Source organism: Triturus cristatus, chromosome 3_1 (assembly GCF_964204655.1).
Source record: "Triturus cristatus chromosome 3_1, aTriCri1.1, whole genome shotgun sequence".
Lineage (NCBI taxonomy): Eukaryota > Metazoa > Chordata > Amphibia > Caudata > Salamandridae > Triturus > Triturus cristatus.
In genome coordinates, this window is record NC_140583.1 from 236,014,846 (window position 1) to 236,036,257 (window position 21,412).

Sequence of the window (21,412 nt, forward strand, 5' to 3'; positions counted from 1 at the left end):
AGCAGAAGCAAATAAAAAACCGCCCATAGACCACAGAAGCAGCCCAGAGAAGGACGGGCAGGGGCTTTTCAGAAAGTGAGGACTACAAGAGTATTGGAAGATACTTTTCCCACTCTGAATGTAAAGCAGATTGTATGACCATTGCCAAATACGACCACGAAGGGACTTGAACCCTCAATCTACGAATCCGAAGTCAGGCGTTTTTTAGCCTACAGCACCTGGTATTCCCAGGCGGTCTCCCATCCATGTACTAACCAGGCCCGACCCTGCTTAACTTCTGAGACAGACGAGATCAGGTGCTTACATGGTGGTATGGCCGTAGGCCGAAGCCAGGCGCCATATCCTTTAGGCCACGCGGTCATCCTTGCATACAGGATGGAGGGACCGTAGGCCCAAAGCCCAGAAGGGAAGAAGGACAAGGGCCGCAAACCAACCAAAGCCGCGACCCCGCGGCACACCCCACAATGCCCGTAAAACACCAGCACATGAACACACACCCCACCGGGCAAAAGGACGACGTACAAGCGAACACCGGCACAGGGAAGGCAAACCCTACGAAGACCGGACGACCACCCTCACGTCCCAAAGAGCGCGAAAAACACCAGAAAGGACCCAAAACAGTGACCAGCAGTGCACGCCACAGGGACACAACCCGGGAAATCGCAAAGAGCACAGGCACCCTGAAGGGCACGCCGGCACCGAAAATAGAAGTACACAGGCACCCACAGGTCCATGTCAATCCACCAGGAAGAAAGAAAAACCGAGTGGACCAGACGAGGAGTAAACCGCGACCATGAGCACGGAAAGCACCGCGTGGAAACTCAACATCGTAGGGCACACAGTCCAGTGAGAGCCACCAGAGGAAAATAGGAACAGCTGGGCCCCGCAGGACTCTGTCAAGGAGAGAGAGGAAGGCTCAGCCAGATGGAAGACGAGCGTAGCCAGTGAGACCCGAACCCAGGCCCCCATCACAAGGAAGACCGAGCCAGCCCCTTATCAACCCAAGAAAGCCTGGAGGGAAAACCAACCCCCCAGGCAATGGGAAGAAAACAGATAAACATACCACGGGTGAGGAAGCCAATTTATGATACGTAAAAAGAGAGGAGTGTTCACTCCGTGGGTCAATACATACGGAAAAAGAGAACTACCAGAACCGAAGCAATCGGAATTGAACCTGGAATCTCGAGAGTAAGAGTCACAGACCCGAACCATTCGGCCACAGTAACTCCGTTGCGCAAAATAACAAGGAGCCCCACAGCAGCCCGAGCCGGTCAGGCAAAGGGAAAAAACAGCCCTACAGCGGCTCATAGAGACAGGCAACCAGAAAGCTCCACGTGTAAACCAGACATTTCCAAAGCAGGAGTCCTAATGATGCCCCGTAACAAGGCGTCACAAACACCCACAGAATCGGCACAAGTCCAATCAACAGACTAGACCACCTCCAAACTCGCCCAGGAACAGCGGAACCGCCGCCTCAGGAGAGAAACACGCCCGTGAGAAGCCCCGCCCATCGGAGCCGTGGGCGAGGCGAGGATCGGAAAACAAACGCGGAAAGAAGTCCAGCCGCGTAGCCGAAAAATGCCAGGAGAGGACCTACAGCGCCGAGGACTGCACCCGCCCCGGACGGCAGAAGGTGAGCTGAACGCCAGCCCCAAGGGGCCGGCTCGCGGAGACAGGTACATGGGGCCGCCTGAGGCAGAGCCGCCCCCCCCCCCACACAGCCGTGACGGGGCTGGGGAACACGGGGAACCCGCACCAGTGAGCCACACAGCATGTACCAGGGGAGACACAACTCACCAAGGCACAGGTCAGGCACCGGGTTGAAAGAAATACACCAAGGCACACCAACCGAACACAATCAAAGGGAACTGTAAGAGACATAGACAGTAACCATTAGGCCACAGCAACTCCTAACGCCCGGGTAAAACAGAAGGTAAAACCAATGCACCGGCGGGAGCGCGTACCAACGACCGTGTCAGTGCGAGGCGAGGGGCCAGAAGGGATCAGACACAGCAGAGCCCCAGACCACCCCGCCTCTCCCCTACTGACCCCTGGCTCGCTAAAGCAGAGCCTAACCGGCCCCAATGAGACCGAGGGAAGGAAGGGGGGAGGTCCAAAAGCCCCCAGAGTCCGCTAGCGCAGGACCACCAACCAAGGACCCATGCTCCCGCTACAGCAGGAACCACTTACCTGAAGACGCATCTGGAGAGTAATCATGCGCAGAACAAAAAAAACAGGCTGATGGGTTGGGCCGGCCCGCCTCTTATAGGGGTCATGGGTGTACTGGGTCGGCCATATTGGGAAGGGATGGGAGGCATGGGATGCTGACTTTTGGCTTTGGAGGGTTCTGGTGTGGAGCTGAAGCTCACTTTGTTAGTCATGTGGCGAGGAAGACTAACGAGGAGGTAATGTGTGGAATTCACATACCCCCTGCAGGGAGCTTCTCACCATTGGAAACACAAGTAGATGTGTTCCTGTCAAAGGCAGGAAGGGGATGAGGAGTAACATCCACATATTTAAGACTGTGTAAGTACAATGTGCTCCTCAGGAGTAAAAAAAAAGTTTCCCAATTGAAAAACATTAACTGTGCAAAATCAAGTGTGTCAGCAATATGCAGGTAAACAGTTCCGCCTAGTAGAGAATCTGCATGCACACATTTTGCGCCCGGCCAAGGCCGATTGCTCCAATTGAGTTCAGGTTTAGTGATGCCTCATGCTTCTCCTTCAACTACCAGAAGAAAATGGAAGAAAACAAATCTGGGACTATTCAGGCATCTGTTCCACAATACTCCTACAAGAAAACAGTTATTCCATATGGGAAGGTATTCCATTAGTCACATTAATATTACAAAGAACCACAAAACATTGCTTTAACAAATACTAACATTAGTACATTCATAGTTATCCTAATTTATGAAAGCCTAAATGTGAAAAACAAGTTTCATAAGTTTGCTAAAGGTTTGCCATGACACCATCAAATATTTTCCACCGTAAACGTACATTAAGACAGAAAGCCAACCTGAACTAAGCGTTATTTTGGTTTGCGGCAGTCTGGTAGCTATGGAGTGCCAGGGCTTGAATTTCCATTTTGGATGGCAATGAGATCATACAAATAAAACTGAGTATCTATGCATTGGCAAAGGCTTGCACTGTGCCTTTAGGAGCCTTGCCATCACTTGTGGGTAACTTGACGACACCTGGCAAATTGGAAAGGAGTTTCACTTTCCATAGTAATCTGAAATGTTGCATGGCTGGCACGTTTGTGAAACCTCACTGAACAAGTGCTGTTTATAAAAAAAAAAGTTCAGTAGCCAAAACCATAGCTGGTACTTTAATATTTTCCAAAGTAGAAAAATATATAGTTTTTCATTGAAATGTATGTTGTTTTAGGATTATGTTCTCTTTTCTTGTATATGGTAGTGTTGAAAATTGTCTACATAGCACCGTTGGTTCATAAATCTGAGAAGTTCTGTTGTCAGAGACTGAGGATGTGCAGGGTTTGCAATTTATATGTGTGTTCTTTTCTTTTTGGAATCTTCATTAATTTCATTGAAAATGCATCCTGGGAGTTGGTTTTAGGAATATTAATCCAATAGTTACTTTGTTGCCTTAGCTCTGGGAGCATGGGCTGCTCATATCTGGTGAACTCATTGATGCATTTATAACTAGCCTGGAATAGAAGTTGCTATTCAGGGGATTAATAATTAAGAAGCAGATGTACAATGTGTCTAGGTAAAAGTGTGTTAAATTAGACGCAAACCTGCCTGTCTCTGCTTTATGAATCTGTTATCCAGATCACCATTATTGCATGATGACTTGAATAATTGCGACTGTAGATCTACCTTTAACAGTAGTAGTGTACATACTTCCATTCGAAGTGGTCTAAAATAAGTAGCCATTGCACGGATGTATGTCGTTACAACGCACACTTTTACAACGCATGCACTTACAACGCATTTTTTACAACGCAAACTCCATTACAACGCACTACACTTACAACGCATGACACTACAACGCATTTTTAAAAACTACCTTTACAACGCATACCATTACAACGCATAATAGTAAATTGCATTTAAGGTAAGTATTAGATAGTATAGGGGTAAAAATTACTATTCTAACTCCAGGGGTGCAACAGTAGGGTAAGTGTTGGATAGTATAGGGGTAAAAATTACTATTCTAACTCCAGGGGGTGCAACAGTAGGGTAAGTGTTGGATAGTATAGGGGTAAAAATTACTATTCTAACTCCAGGGGGTGCAACAGTAGGGTAAGTGTTGGATAGTATAGGGGTAAAAATTACTATTCTAACTCCAGGGGGTGCAACAGTAGGGTAAGTGTTGGATAGTATAGGGGTAAAAATTACTATTCTAACTCCAGGGGGTGCAACAGTAGGGTAAGTGTTGGATAGTGTAGTGTAATATTATGCGTTGTAATGGTAGGCGTTGTAATGGAATGCGTTGTAAAGGTAGTTTTTAAAAATGCGTTGTAGTGTCATGCGTTGTAAGTGTAGTGCGTTGTAATGGATTATGCGTTGTAAAAAATGCGTTGTAAGTGTAGTGCGTTGTAAAAGTTGCGTTGTAAAGGTTGTTCCCCCCATTGCACGTCGAAGTTCATCAACATTTTCCCTAATTCAGCAAGAGGGCCAGAAAAAGAGAGCAGAAAAACAGCCTGGTAATATCCCCCAGATGAATCAATACCACGGGCATCAGTTAGTCTTTTTTTGTGGAATAACTCACAGGACTCGGGGTTCTAGCAGGTGAAGAGTGAGGGCAAAAATCCCCAGACCCAGGTGTTCCCATTGATAGTAGCAGCAGTTAACATTGGAATAAACCGGGGCACTGATCACGAGCCCCTACATTTTCAAAATATACTTTTAGGCCCCGATCCTTGAAACCTCATGAAGTAATGCTGATTTTTCTCAAGAAGTCACACTAGCTGCCCTGAAAGTAAAACTGAAGAGGGTTGCAGTATGAAAAACAGTCCCAAATAGCAGCAGAAGGAAAAAGTCACTATGGCATAAATAAATGTCCTGATTAGAGTGCCAGTAGGTTGTGCTTTTGGTTTGTGCTGCACTGGCGGTGCAGAGTTGAGTTTGTAAAGCAACAAGCCACGACTGTGGCTTAAAAAACTGGAGTCTTCAAACATAGGAACTGCAGGACAGTTGACTGCAAGACTGCAGCACAGAGGACTGGAGGGCGCTGGAGAAGTACAACTCAATGGATACTTTTTTCCAAACATTTTTTATAGCTTTTTCATTTTAAACAAGAAATACAAGCAAGGGTTTGCATAAGCACAGTAGTACCAAAACAGACAACAGCGTACAAAACCCTTTGTACGGGGAGAGTATGCACAAGAACAGTCAGTTAAGCAGACAATGTTCATGAGAAAAGTAGAAGTAAGTGGCAAACAATATGATATCAATCAGGCTTGGTGTGTCCTGGACGGGGTCAATTGCTAGTCTTGTACAAGGATAATACATTTCGGGAAAGCACAGAGGAATGCCGTCAGAAGTGAAGTCCCCATCCTTGGTCCCATCATTGGCATGAGAATGCCCTCACTGGATACTGCTCATTCTAGAAAAAAGCAGGGTGTAGAAGAAATGAAGGCAGACGAAAGTCAAGGTGGTCGGCAGAGAAAGAGGGACCAAATGTCCTCCAAAATGTCCAGTTAGTCCTGTAGCCGATATATGATCTGTTCATGGGATGCAGCTACAGCCACATCTCACATCCAGTCCGTGTTCATTGTTTATTGTTTCCATCATCTGACAGCAGCCATTGTGGCCCCTGAAAGTGCTGTGTCTATCCATCTATTGGTGTGTTGAGTGATATCAGGAAGTTCCAGTGTGCTGTGGAGGAAAATCAGCTCCGGGAAAGATAGTCACAGGCTGACAGCATTGGGTGCATTCATGGTGTCAATAACTTGGTGCCAGAACACTAGAAAGGGAATCACATAAGTATACCTGGTGCAAGATGTTGCCTTGGGGGTGGGTGCAGTGCGAACAAGCAGAGTCATGGGTTAGGTTAGCTTTTCGCAGGTTATAGGGTGACCACTGAAAGTCCTGCAAGAGTCTATAGAAGTTCAGTTTTAGTCTCGCCTCACAGAGCCCCCTGTCATTGGTGTTAAGTGCTTTATCCCATTCACCAGCTGGGTACTCTTTTCCTAATCTGCTAGTCCATTTCTCCCGCAGAAATGACCAGAGTGGCCACGAATGGTGTTACTCAAGCAATGTTTTATATAACCCCGATATCACACCTGTGTGAGAGCCCCAGTGTTTCAAATAGTCATATATCACAGAAAGGGAGGGGGGACTCTGACAGCAGTTCCAAGCACTCAATGGGATAGCTGTGGTAGCGCCATTGCTGGCCAGTGTCTATTTCGCATTTTTCTCATGGGGAAAGGAACAATTTAAAGGGTCCGCTGTGAGAATGCCTTTGCTGGACCAGGTCTCGTAGTATATAGGGCTGGCATCAAATAGAAGTGTTTTATTGCTTTTTTGTGTAGGTAGGTGTGGACATTAAGGTGTTTGTGGGTCAGCTCCCATGTCAACACCATCATCCTCAGTAATGGGTTCGAGACACTCTCGGCAGAGGTAAGGGCTTTGTATAGTACAGGGTTGGCATGTCCCCTCAAAAGTCCCTATTTAGTCGGGAACCAGTTTGATCTTTCTATGTCTTTTGAGAAGAAATAGGGCAGGCGTTCCAGACCATAAACTTTATAATAAAGTGTCATAACTTGGAGTCCAGCCCCCCTGAACCCGTATCGGCTTCCAGTTTAGAAAGCCTGAGATGAGACCTCTTGCCATCCCAAATGTAGTCTTTGAACATTTTATTCAACTTTGAGAACAGGTGTCTTGGGGTGCCCACATGGATTATGCTGAACAGGTAATTGAATCTGGCTGCTATAATCATTTTGATTTGTTTGGATACACCCCCATAGAGATAGATAAAGATAGGACCAGTTCTTGATAGATGAAGGTGGGACCATGTCTTGAAGTCCACTGTAGTGTTAGTCAACAATACTAGATCCATATTTTCTCAGGCTGCGGCCAGAAGATTGTTTCTGATCCGTATCCCCAGGTAGGCACTTGTACCATCAGTCCATTGACATGGAGTATCTGCCAGCAGAGTTTATAGTGTTTGTCTGTTCAATGGGAATGCTTCACACTTCCCCCAGTTGATCTTGTATCCTAAGAAATGACTAATATCAGTAATTAGCATCAGCAGTGCAGGAAAAGATGTTTCCACTGTCATAAGGAGGAAAAGAATGCCATCTGCATAGAGCAACAGCTTACCAATGTATGTATGCCAGATATGTTGAATTGCCTGTATTTTGATTACCAAACATTCAAGGACCAGTAGTAGAAAGAGAAGAGGTGAGAGGGGACAACGCTGTCAAGTTCCCCTAGTAATGATAAACAGGGCCAAACGCACACCGTTGCTGTTGATCCAGAGAGATGGAGAGCTATAAAGGAGCTTGATAAGTTTCATAAAGTGCTCTCGGAAGCCAGCTTTCAAGAGCGTACAGAAGAGATAGGGCCATTCGATGCGATCAAATGCCTTCTCTACATTGAGGGAGATCGCCACTAGTCTTTCTCTGTCCCTGTTGGTCTGCCAGATAATGTGAGAGAGTAACTGCATGTGGTTAGAGGAAGATCGTAGGAGTACAAAGCCCATCTGAGATTTATGAACCAGCTAAGGTATAAGCTTCTGAAGACAAGTTGCTAGCATCTTACATGACGGCTTCCCTCAAACTAAAAATGCTTGGTATCAACCTCGCATTAATAAGTCCATACTGATTCCAATGATCGATTTATTAATACCTGCACCCAGAAGGCACCATAGAGGTGCCCCCTGAGAACCTACTGACCTCTAGTGTACTGTCTGACTGCGGACAAAGAAAAGCCACAAGAAAATGAGAACTGAAGACTTACTGTGGACTTTTGGCACCAAACACTGCCTGCCTGCACCAGTCTCAACAATTGTGATTAAGTAACTCATCCAGCATCTGAGCTACTATCAAAACCCCAGGAGAGTGCCAGGCCTTCACAAATTGCTGGTAATCTCCCTTAGAGTAGGGGAGCTACTTCCCTGCAATTCACAGGCACCAAAGAAGCAGAGTCCAGTTTACTGTGGTGGCGCTACCCAGCCAATCCGATGCAGCAGCCTCCCAGGAAGAGGTGTCTGTACTCCTGAAGGTCAGCTCTATCCCTCCACTGAGTGAGAGGACACCACGAACGATCGTAATGGCACAGCACCAATACCCAGGGTACCAGACCCCTTGCAGCAACCAAGGCCTGTTCAAGTCCAGTGGGGACCGAGCAGCCATCGAGGGACATCAGAACCAGAGAAACCCACTTTCAGAGGGGCTGAGCTGTTCTGATTTTTCACCCTCAACCGACGAGAGCACCCATTGGGAGCTCCTGAACTTGCCCCCAAATCCCCCTCTGTAGTTTTCAGGTGCCTCTCCCTTCTTTCCACCCAGGTAGCGGGCAAAGCTACTAGCCCGACCAGCTTCTCTGCACCCAGACACCCTAGGGCAGGTAACGAGTAACTGCTTGTGGTACTTTGGACCTTGGCCCCCTACGATCCTGAGTCCAGAAGGAGACCCCCAGAAACCGACAGTAAATAACTGTATGCAACATATGCCTTTTTTCTATAGGAAAGCATTGCTGAGTAAAGCCACATTTAAGTGAACTGTTTTCTTACCTGTGGAATTCAATATTTTAAAAAGTACTTACTTGATAGCGAAGTTCTTTGTATCAAAATGTATATAAAAATAAAAATTATTTTTGTAAATTGGTCTCAGGTTTATTTTTGAGTGTGTGCCTAATTTACTGCCGCTGCAAGTACAACAAATGCTTAGCACTACCCTCTGATGAGCCTAAAACTGTTCACCCATGCTACCACAAAAGAGAGCATTCAGTGCTATAGTTTTTGCCTCTATAAACCGTTAGGACTCTTTACACAGTGTACCTTGTTTTGGTCCACTATATAAAGAGCCAGCTTCCTACACAAAGTGTGGCTTAAGGCAGTTCATGTGCAGGACTCTTAAAGGGTTCCTAGAAGTCTGCAATTCCACCAGGTAGATGACATCACTCTAGCGCTCCTTTGCCTCATACAGGCTAGACCAGTGGTCTTACAGAGCATGGGGCTCCACGGGTGTCATTACTCACACCTTTTGCCCAGGGTGAAACTTAATCAGAGTGGTATTCTAGTCCAGATTCTCCTGGGCGAGTTTCCAGATGTAGGCTGCCTGGCTGCGAAAGGCCAGCATGTAGCTGGATACATCCTGGCTCCCAGCCCTCCTTCACCAAACTGAGAGGTCCTCTTAAAGGGTGCCTGTACAGAAGTTCAAAAGGGCTGAAGCCGACCCCCTTCTGCAGTACCTCCCTGTAGGCAAATAAAAGACATGGCAGGAGAATGTCCCGCTTACACCTTATGGGTTTGTTCAGACCCATTATCATTAATTTGAAGGTATGGTTGAATCTCTCAACCAACCCATTGGGTTGGGGATGGTAAGGAGTGGAGAACTTGTAGGTTACCCCACACTTCTTCCACATGGCATTTATGTACAGGGACATGAAGTCGGTACCATGGTCAGACACCAACTCCTTGGGAAAGCCTGCTCCGGTAAAGATCTCCTTCAGTGCCTTGGCCACAGCAGGTGCAGTCACTGTTCTCAGAAGGATCACATCTGGGTAATTGGTGGCATGGTCCTCCAAGATCAGGACAAACTTGTTGATTTTGGCTGTCTTGAGATCCAGAGGCCCCACAATGTCAATGCCCACCCGCTCGAAAGGGGTGCTCACAACAGGAAAAGGTTGCAGGGGGACTTTACATTTCTCCCCTGCCTTGCCACTCGCTTAGCAGGTAGGACAGGACCTGCAGAATGCATCTGAGGCCTTCCTCATCTTAGGCCAATAAAAGTGGGTGAAAAGCCAGAGATCTTGTCTTGCCTTAAGCGAACTGCCAGTGGCACATCATGTGCTGGACCCAGTAGGAAGGCTTTAAAGCACTGGAGTACCAGCAGCAAATGGACTGCACCAGGCTCAGGAACCTTAAGCTCATTATACAGGAGACCATTCTTCCAACGAATCAGGTGTTTACCAGAGGCGTCACAAGATACCTGGGTCTAGGCTGGCTGCCAAAGACCCACAAAAAAAGTAGGGCACACCTTCTGTGCCGTGCAGAACTCCTGCATGAAGGGACCTCCATCCTGCTGCCAATGGGTCAGCTCAAGCAGGTTCCTGATTTTGGCTACTTCTTACCCTTTACGTTCCAGGGTCAACCTCCTCCCAGACTGTGGAAATTTCAGGAGTGGGTTTCCAGTGTCCCTTGCCCTTCTCATTCTTAGCAGCACCTGGGCCACTCTTTCAGGCTCCAGGTCCTTCTGATCACCCTCACGTGCTGCCAAGTACTGTGTGGTTGGGCATACCAACTCAGGCAACACTAACATCTCCAAGTGTGACCTGAACTTCACCTCTTTCCAGGCAGTATGCTCCAAGTCATTGCCCAGCAGACAATCCACAGGCATTGACGAACTCACAGCTACCCTCAAGGAACCTGCAACTCCTGAGGCCTGAGCCGGGAGATCGCAGACTGATACATGCGCTTGGTATTTGCTCGCATACTTTGCTTTTAATTACTGGTTCTGCTGCTATTTTCTATCTGGAGGCTTTTAGAATTGTAAACTGTGGGACACTATTGCTTTTGTGCATGTTTTATCTGATTACAAGTGACGGCTCGGCTGGGACGGGGGGGGCCGCCATCTTGGGGGTATTGCTGGTCGGCGGTCCAGCTCTTTTTCCATCACAGTATTTTAGGGCACATGACGCCGGCGCGCAGCGCTGCAACTCCTGAGGCCTGAGCCGGGAGATCGCAGGCTGATACACGCGCTTGGTATTTGCTCACATACTTTGCTTTTAATTACTGGTTCTGCTGCTATTTTCTATCTGGAGGCTTTTAGAATTTTAAACTGTGGGACACTATTGCTTTTGTGCACGTTTTATCTGATTACAAGTGACGGCTCGGCTGGGACGGGGGGCCGCCATCTTGGGGGTATTGCTGGTCGGCGGTCCAGCTCTTTTTCCCTCACAGTATTTTAAGGCACATGACGCCGGCGCGCAGCGGACGCGCGCAGCGGGTGCCCAAGGCAAGCCAGTCTGCGCCCGTCCGCGCTCGGATTGTGCCTTGCGCCAAAACCCCTGGTCAATTATCCATAGGTAAGCCAGTTATCCTTAGCTATTCCAGCGCGCAACTTTTAGCACTGAATAGGTGTACAAGGTTATCTGGTTGCGTATGTGTCACACCTGGGACTGTGCTGGGACCTCTACCAAGGCTTTGCCCGGCGTGTTTAACAATCTTGCCAGGATTAGGTACCACTAATGTTGCAAGGGAGACTCTCGAGAGAGGCTCACACAAAATCAAAAACATGGCTGCGGTGGAGTTTAACTGTTTATTGGTGAATGCACGCTCCTTAGTTAAACATAGTGTTGAATGTGCAACACTAATAGAAGATAAGAATATCAAAATTGCGTTCATAACAGAAACATGGACAGATGAAGCGTCTGGTCCTGAACTAGTGAAAGCTACACCCCCTGGTTTTTCATGCCATACGGCAAATAGACCGTCTAAAAAAGGAGGAGGATTGGCAGTAATCTATGATAGTTCTATCAAAGCTACTTTTGACATAATTGTTAACACTTCTTATGAAGCAATGTCCTTCTCTTTTAGCCTTCATCACTGTCACATGTTTAGGGGTATCCTCATTTATAGACCGCCGGGTCCCAGGAACCCGTTTTTAGCGGAGGTGGGTGTGCTCCTCGAGGCAGGCATTACCTTGGATTCGCATACTATACTGGGTGATTTCAATTTCCACTTAGAAGCCGATACTGACAAAGACACAGAAAAATTCCTTGATTTAATGAGTAGTGTAGAGCTAAAACAATTGGTAATGGGCTCTACCCATCTGGCAGGACACACATTGGATGGGATCTTTTCGAACTCTCCATACCTTTCTGTTACTGAGGTTCTCCCTTTATCTTGGTCGGATCATTCTGCCATCAGGTTCGACCTAACTTTCCAGAAAGGTCAGGGCAGGGCCTGGAGGAAGGATTATCTTCCAGCTGGGAAAGCTATATACAAACAAGGCCTTTTTTGTTATAAATAATTGCTGGTTGAAACCAAGCGTGAGTTCTTCGCCGAACAGATCAAACTAGCTAGTAACTCATCAAAGGAACTATATAAAATAGTTACTAGGGTACCACACCCACTGCCTGCTTCTTTTACAACTAGTCTGGACTTCTGCGAAGAAATCGCTATTTTCTTCCAGACCAAAGTGGAAACCATTTTTAATACATTTAAAGATTCTGTGGGTAATATCCCTGGACCTAAGGTTTGCCCTGCATTAAAGTATAGTTTGGATAGTTTTCCTCCAATAGTCTATTCAAATACACTTAAGCTTCTTTTATCTGCTAAATCAGGGTCCCCTCATGATCCATGCCCAGTAGCGATAGCAAAACTGGCTTCTGAACCCATAGCCTTGACATTGACATCTCTTTTCAATGCTATGTTTTCCGAAGGGCTTTTTCCTAAATCATGGAAAATAGCCTCGGTGCTACCACTTTTGAAAAAACCTAGCTTGGATACGAATGACCCAAGCAGTTTTCGCCCTATTTCACGCCTTCCTCTGCCCTCTAAATTGGTGGAAAAATACATGAACATCAAATTGAGTACTTGCTTATGTGATGCCAATGCTTTGGAACCCACCCAATTTGGGTTTGGAGAGGGGCATAGCACCGAGACTGTCCTCCTTAAATCTACAGAAGAGATTAGGAGAGGGTTGGACCAGGGTTGTAAGGCTGTGCTGATTTTGCTGGATCTCTCCGCTGCCTTCAATACGGTCCACCATGGAGTGTTGATGGACCGTTTGTCGGCCTGCGGAGTAAGGGATAAAGCTTGGACTCTCATTAAATCCTTCCATTCTGACAGACGTCAGACAGTTGCTTTGGGTGACTTTGTCTCCAAACCTTTCTCCCTCCCTTATGGGGCTCCTTAGGGATCCTCCCTGAGCCCCACACTTTTTAATGTTTACGTATCTACTTTGGCCCCTCTGATTGAGTCTTTCGGCTATGCCGACGATACTCAAATAGTAATTTCTTTGCAACCAGGGCAGGAGAAGGCGTCGGGGGAAAGGCTACATGATTGTATGGGAGCAGTGGGAGGTTGGATGACGCAAAATTGCTTAAAGCTTAATGCTGGTAAGACAGAAGTGATTTTATTTGGCAACAATGCTAATCTTTGGACTCCTAGCTGGTGGCCAGAAACTATGGGTAATCTTCCAGTTCCTGCTAGAAAAGTTAAGAATTTGGGTGTAGTGCTGGACGAACATCTCACTATGCGTGATCAAGTGAATGCCGTGATCTCTGCCCCTCTTATATCCTTAGGACTTTAAGGAAGGTGTTACCACTTTTGCCGGCAGACTGTAAGCTTACAGTGGTTACGGCCTTGATTATGTCACGACTTGTCTACTCTAATAGCCTTTATCTGAACATGCAGGAGGGCAATCTACGAAAACTTTAAATGCTCCAGAACTCTGCAGCTAGGCTGCTCACGTGAACTCCGAAATTTGCCTCTATTGCCGGCTCAATAAAAAAAATTCACTGGCTGCCGGTAAAGAAGCAAATTCTTTTCAAATCTCTTAGTTTAGTTTTCCTCGCCCTTCATGACACAGGTCCACTTCATCTGAAGCAACAGTTTCAGTGGTATGTGCCGGCAAGATCTCTGTGCTCCTTAGGAGCAAAACTAATTGTACTTCCCATCATAAAGAAAGCTAGATGGGGTGGTAGAAGTTTTGTCGCAGGGGCAGCCAGGGCCTGGAATGAGCTTCCTTTTAGTTTGAGAAACTCTAAGGATTTACTGTCATTTAGGAAAGCGCTCAAAACATGGCTTTTCTGATTCTCCTTCTGTTTTTGGTTGTTGGGAGGACTGCAGCAAGCGCCGGGACACCCTAGGGTAGCTGTGCGCTATAAAAGTCTTACTAACATAACATAACATAACATAACATAACATAACATAACATAACATAACATAACCTGAGACCTCCCCCAATCGAAAGGAACCTGAGCCACTAAACATTGAGTCTCATGGTTGTCTACAGCAACATCTTGGTGAACCACATTAGGGTCTACCTGCTCTGAAGACAACAGACAACACCGGAAGTTCATTGTGCTGGTTCCTGTGTCTCTCAAAGCCTCCACCATGTGCCCATTAATGGTAACCTCCTAGTATTGTCAAGAATGATGGTTCTCTGTACCATTTCACTGTCACCCAGGGACACTAGGGTAACCTCAGCTGTATCCCAACCAATTGCTGGGACCAACTCCACCCCAAACGCTACACTAGCCATCCCCAGTTACTGCCCCCCCAGTGGGGGTCTGTGTCCGCTTAGGACTCTTGGGATCCCCCTTGAATTGCCCTTCCTGATTACATTCAAAATACTTCAGGGGTCCCTTCCCAGCAGGCTTACTGTAGGGTGCAGCTTTGTACAACAAAGACCAAACATGTGCTTTTGTGCAATCAAATCGTACAGTCCCTGAAAATCTGTCACATCACTGTACTTCACCCAACCATCCAGTGCCTTACAGAAAGATTCAAAACAATCCACCCAGGCCTCTGGGGAAAGTTTGACACTGTCTCTACACATCTGCCTGTATTTCTCGGGGGTCATACCATATTTTCTGGTAAGGGCCTCCTTCATGGTAGAATACCTCATCCTGTCACCCCCCTCTAAGATCAGTCTTGTGTCCCTCCCTTCAGTTAGGATATGCTTCCACAAATGAGCCCCCCAAATCCCCTCTGGGATCTTGTTAATTTACAAAGCTATCTCGTAGTCCTCAAATCCAGCACTCTTAAGCTCAGCTCCTGAGCGAAAATCAGTTTCTTCTCCTCCATCACCAATTTGTTTTTCTCCATATCCAATTTGAGTTTTGCAAGCTCCAACTTGCGCTTTCTTTCTTCCCGCCTGTCCTCCAACTCTGCTGGGGACAGGCCTTTAGAGAAAACACTGCTGCCTGATCTGGAGGGGGGGTCTCTCTCCATTCAGACTGGCCCCCTGTCCCATAGGTGGTACTGAATCCTCCAGCAACCCCAGATGCAGACTTTGCTCCTCGTTGTCTACAACAACATCCCCCTCCTCTGAGCTCACAGCTGTATCCCTGGCTGCTAACCAGGCCCTCAGCACCTTTTGCAGTTCCTTTTCATTATTATGGATTTTAAAAGAACACTTGAAATCCCTGCAGAAACCTTAGAGCTGGGTCACCATGTAGCTTTCATATTTTCCCTACTCAAATTCCACTACTGCAGGTGCAGCTGCTGGCTCTCCAGACTGAGACATGGCTGTTGCATAAACTAAAAAATTCACCAAAGAGAACATAAGAAAAAATATATATTGGTATGTAATGGTCTGAGCTGTGGAAGTAGTGTACACCAATCACTGTATGCAATGCACAAATACAAGTCCTATTCTACCGCTGCCACTAATGTTAAAAATCGAGTTTTGGTTGGCAGAGGTATGCACCCTGTTCAAGCAGGAATCACAATCTTAGTCAGGGTAAGTTTAGTACACACTAAAAGTCTAAGAAAAATATTCCCTTTGGATACACTCAATATTCAACAATACACATTCATACCATCATAGTATACTCAACATGTTTCATTCACTAATGGCTTAAGCACTGATGAATCACCACTAAATATTATCACAATTATTTTATTATTGATAATTAAAAACAATTTTCCTTAAAAAAATCTTATTCCAAGCGACTTTATACATTCAGGTATTTGATCATGTTAAAAACACAGTTCTAAAAAACGGAGAAACATAAAGAAGACAATTCACTCTGTCTTCAAAAGATGCTAATTTGGGTGAACATATAGATCACCTAAAACACAGATGAAACTTCCATGTCAGAACATTATGGCGAACTCATCCAAATTTAGCGTTAATAGCGTTGACGTGTTTCGGTGGAAGATATTCAATAGAACCACCTTCTTCAGGACAATGAATTTATAATATTCTCCTTATGCTAAATCAAAAACACATATTCTTTACATGTGTTAACCGGTGCAACCGCACTCTAATTTAGATGCTTATATTCAATTGTTTTTTCAGCATCTTCTTTAAAAACAAGTTGCAAAAAATCTGCCGACTCGCCCGATTCAATTTTGTACTAACATCAGGGTCTCAATATGTCCCCTTCATTTTTCGCTTTTTAGAATACTTAGCGAAAAACGTGGGTCCCAACCGGGTTTTCACGTTAGACCTTGATTATCAATATATTCGTATTTCCGTAATTTTTCTGGCCCGATTATTCGTGGCTCTAAATAGTTATATTCTAACCGCGTCGGTCGGTTTATCGTGCCCCAAAGTCACACTAAAAGTCTACCTGTGCTCACCCGTTGGTAGCTGGGCACAGAGTAGTCAGGCTAAACTAAAGAGGCCATGTGTAAAGTATTTGTTCACGTACATATACACACACACACAGTAACACAGTGAAAGCACTATAAAAGTACTCCACACCAGTTTAGAAACATAGACAATATTTATCTGAGTAAATCAAGACCAAAACGTTAAAATTCCAACCTACACAAGTCAAGATACGAATTTTGCAAGTTTAAATCAATAGCTCTAACTGGGGCTAACTGGTTACGCTTGACCGGGGCAAATCCAAAGTTCCATCCGATCGTGATGGAGTGTGGGTCGGGTACAGGAGTCACGCAAACCTGCTGACCCGCTTGGATGTGTCAAAGCTTTGGGACGATGCGATGAACAAAGGAGGGAATGGATAGTTTCCGAAGTCGGGCAATGTTGTTGATGCATCAATGTCAAGAGTGCTGTGCGTGGGTGCCTATGTGTCAATATCAAAACACTGGGCTGTAGGTGATGCAGTGGCACAAAGCAGCACAGGGAATGCCTCAAAGTCGGGGACGATGCGTAGCAGACGTCTGCGATGCATCTGTAAGGTCAAGGCAGCGTTGTAAATCAAGCTTGTTACGTCGTGCAGTTGGGGAGCGATGGCCAGAGCTTCGCTGCAGGCAGTGGTGATGCAGGAAATGTGGCGGCTCTGAATGACACGTCAATGTTGATGCATTGGTTTCTTGAATTGCGGCACCAAACACTCACTTCCAAAGGCCAAGGGCTGGATTTTTCACCACTCGGCAAAGCAGGGCTCACTGGTAGGGAACAAAGGTGCTGGTAGCAAGATGCCGGTGAAGTGTTTGATATCACTGAGACTTCAGAAAAAGGAGGCAAGCCCAAAAAGCTATTGGATACGCTTCAGAGATGTAGGATGTAGAGAGTCAAGTCCAGTCCTCTCACTCCCAGGCAAAAAGCAGCAGCCAGCAGGCCAACACAGCAAAGCAAGCAGCAAAGTGGCAGTTCCTCCTGGCAGCACAACACTTCTTCTTCCTGGTAGAATGCCCTCAGTTCCAGATGTCTTCTGAGTATATGGTGTCAGAGGTCCAGTTCTTATACCCTTTTTAGCCTTTGGAGTAGTGAGGCTTCAAAGAAAGGTCTATGTAGTGCACTAGACCCTGCCCTTCCTGCCCTGGCTCCAGACTCACTACAGTGGGGTATGCAATACTTGGTGTGGGAAAAGGCACAAGTGCAAGTGTCAGCTCCTCCCTCTGACTCTAGCTCAGGAAGAAAAATCAGCTAGTGTGATGGATCATCAGAATGTGAGTGGCACACCTAAGCTCCCTTTGTGTGTGACTATCTAGAGTGAATGCACAAGGCCCAGCTGTCCCCTAACCCAGACAGATATTCCAGAGACAGGCAGAAGGCACAGCATACTTAAAGTAAGAAGATGCCAAATTTCTAAACGTTGCATTTTCAGACTTACAATTTAAAAGCCAACCTCACTAAAAGATGTGTTTTTAAAGTGAAGATCCAGAGACACCAAACTTACTTTTCCCATCTTTTCCCAATTGAAAGTTACACTTGTAAAATCTTACAAGGCAGCTCCAATGTTAACCTGTGGTAGAGATAGGCCTTGCAGTAGTAAAAAAAAGAATTTGAGTATTTCGCTACTAGGACATGTAAATCTTAAAAAGTACATGTACTAACTATTAGGTACACTGCACCCTGCCCATGGGCTGTCCAGGGCCTATTCTAGGGGTGACCTATGTGTAATAAAAAGGAAGGTTTGGGCTTGACAAGGTGGTGATCTTGTCAGGTCGAAATGGCAGTTTAAAACTGCACACACAGGCTCTGCAGTGGCTAGCCTGAGACATGTTTGAAGGGCTACTCATGTGGTTGTCACAATATGTGCTGCAGGTCCACTACTAGCCTTTGATTTACAGGCCCTAGGGACATGTAGTGCATTGTACTTTGGAGCTATCAGTAAATCAAATGTGCCCATCATGGAGAATCCAAATGCCATTACATTTTAGACACAGAGCACATGCACTTCAGAACTGATCAGCAGTGAAAAAGTACACAGAGTCCTAAAGCCAGGAAAAACGAAGTTCAGCACACAGTCAATACAGGAGGTCAGAAAGAGAAAAGCCAGGTTAAACCACGCCAAAAGATGCCAGGCCTAACATGCATTAATCAGTGTTAGAAATGACCCTTTTTGCAGGGTTATCCCCAAACTTTTTGCTTCTTCCTCCTATTTTTTCCTGACCTGCTGTTCTTGATTTTAGGACTCTGGGCACTTTACCACTGCTAATCAGTGCTAACGTGCATATGCTCTCTGTGAAATTTAGATTATGGATTGGCGTTTCCATGATTTGCATATTTGATTTACTGGTAACCCCCTTGTGAAGTGCATTGTGTGTGCCAGGGCCTGTAAATCAAATGCTACTAGTGGGCCTGCAGCACTGATTGTGCCACCCACATGAGTAGCCCTGAAAAGGTAACTCAGCAGGGAGAGGGGTTCCCCCATGGTAGAAGCCCTGGTAAGTAAGTATGGAGACCCACCAGAAGAGTATGGGTTGAGGGACATCAACAGTCAGACACTGTCTCACCAGTCTTGTGAGAATGATGTGGGGTACTTTTCTGAGGTACTGGATGGTTGGGTGAAGGGTAGTTTGGTTAACACCTGTGTGGGGCTGTGTGATTCAAGTGATGGAGAGAATATTTGAAGTCCTTGTTTTCCAGAGCTATGCCAACACCCGGTGGAGTGTGAGTTCTCGGACCCCAGGGAGCTCACACTGGAGGCAGACCTTTAGGTGGATTCCAGAGGGTCTGGAAAAGCATCTGGGGGGGATCCTGAAAGAAGTGGCTCAGGTATTTCCCAACCGAGGGTGGTGGGAAAGGTTTGTGGTAGCCCAGATAGGTCCCAGTGTCATGGGAGGGGTGTAGGGGCTCACGTCATGTCTCTGCGGAGAAGGAGTGGGAATGGGCTGTTGCCCAAGGTGCCCGAAACCCAGTCCCAGAGCCTGGGTGGTTTCATGAAGGAACAACAGGTGGGAAGCCTAGGCTGTACTGGAAGGCCATCCATTGAGGGGGATCCCCTAGTGTCTGGGGGACTTGGAGGGCCTCTGTCGTCAGAGTCCCACAGATTTTGGTGTCTGGCAGCACCGCTCCAGTAGAGAGGGTGCATGAGTCCAGGGAGAGGGGTGAGGGGGGATGTAGTCCCCAGTGGCAGGACCAGTGGGTCAGTGGTTGGCAGCTTTGAGGCCAGAGCACCACAGGACTGACCCTGGTGAGTCTACTTCTGGCCTGGGGGGGTCTTCATGCTCTGTCAGGTGGACAGGAGGCTGGAGACCTGCGCCAGGCGGCCTCTGGCACAAATCATGAGGAGGGTTGGTGTACTCCCCTGGAAGTCCTGGCTTGCTAAGCACAGCATAAGAGTACAGACCCTGGGTTGGGAGACCAGGTTCAGGGTGTCCCCTCTGCCTGGATGACGGAGTGACTGCTAATAGTGCCCCTACCAGTTTGTCTTCTGGGGGTACCGCTCCAGGTGGGAGGGTACAGAGCCCCAAGGAGGAGGACCAGATGTGGGAGAGCCTACCCCAGTCCCTTGTCCAGCCGCAGTGCACAGACACGGGTCTGGTGTACCAGTTGCAGGATAGCACCCCTGAACTGGTAGGAGAATTGTGCAGAACACCTGCCATAGGTGCCCTGACAATTCAGGAATTGAGGGGGACTGCTCCTGGTGGGAGGATGCAGAGCCCCGTGGAGGGGGAAAGGTTGTGGAAGGGCCTACCCCATCTCCTGGCCAGCCGCAGGGTACAGACCCTGGGATGGTGCGCCAGTGTCAGGATTCCATACCTGACCTGACAGGAGGGAGAGTGGACAAGGGGTGCCAGACACCAAAGCCTACGGCCCCCCCACTCTCTGATGCCACAGAGGTTAGAGAGCCCTGAGAGGCATAAGGCCTGGGTCTCATCACTGACAACTGTCAGTAGCCACCGTGTCTTGCTGTCCTGGTGGGCAGAGTGGCCCCTTGGGGGGGACCGGAGTCACACTCCAAGGCTGGACTGGGCCACACCACTGTGTTGGCCATGTGGGTGCTGTCTGCCTGTTGGGACACATCTGTGAGCAAAGCAAGTTTAGGCGCTGCACAGATGGGGTCCACAGGTGAGGAGAAGGGTTCCCCATGGGTCAGCTTAGTGGGCTCTGAGAGGTTGGATAGAGGGATCCAATTGAGTTCAGAGAGGCGTAGAACAGGAATAGACCCCGCTGTTGCAGGCCAGGCTCCATGTTCTATCGCCCCAAGCCCATGAAGGTATGGATTGGTCTACCCTGGCTTTAGGCTGGAAGAGGGTTGTGTTGGAAATGGCCCTTTTTGCAAGGTTATCCCCAAACGTTTTGCTTCTTCCTCCTACTTTTTCCTGACCTGCTGTTTTTAGTTTTAGGACCCAGGGCACTTTACCACTGCTATTCAGTGCTAAAGTGCATATGCTCTCTGTGAAATTTGTATTATGGATTGGTGTTTCCATGATTGGCATATTTGATTTACTGGTAAGCCCCTCGTAAAGTGTACAGAGTGTGCCAGGGCCTATAAATCAAATTCTACTAGTGGGCCTGCTGTACTGATTGTGTCACTCACATGAGTAGGCCTGAAAAGTCTGCGCGCAGTTTGTACCTTACGATGTCGACCTGGCAAGTGCACCCACTTGCCAGGCCCTAATCTTCCCTTTTCTTACATATTAGTCACCCCTAAGGTAGGCCCAAGGTACGCCTGTGTATGTTAAAGGTAGGACATGTACTGGTGTGTGTGACATGTCCAGGTAGTGAATTACAGTGCATTTTGTTTTTCACTATGGAAAGGATATCTGTCCAATAGGGAAGAATGGGAGTTAATTTCTGACATCTTATACATATAACTTTCCAGTGGGATATTCCTGACCTCAGAATCTAAAGATGCATCTTTTAGTAAAGATGATTTTTACATTCTGTGTTTGAA

General features: G+C 46.9%; 1 non-coding gene across 1 annotated transcript; it reads right to left on the minus strand.

Moving 5' to 3' along the window:
• Positions 1 to 206: 206 nt before the first annotated feature.
• LOC146859994 (5S ribosomal RNA) lies at positions 207 to 324 on the minus strand. The gene has a single exon (XR_014979359.1). It is a non-coding gene; the product is annotated as a 5S ribosomal RNA (ribosomal RNA).
• Positions 325 to 21,412: the final 21,088 nt, after the last annotated feature.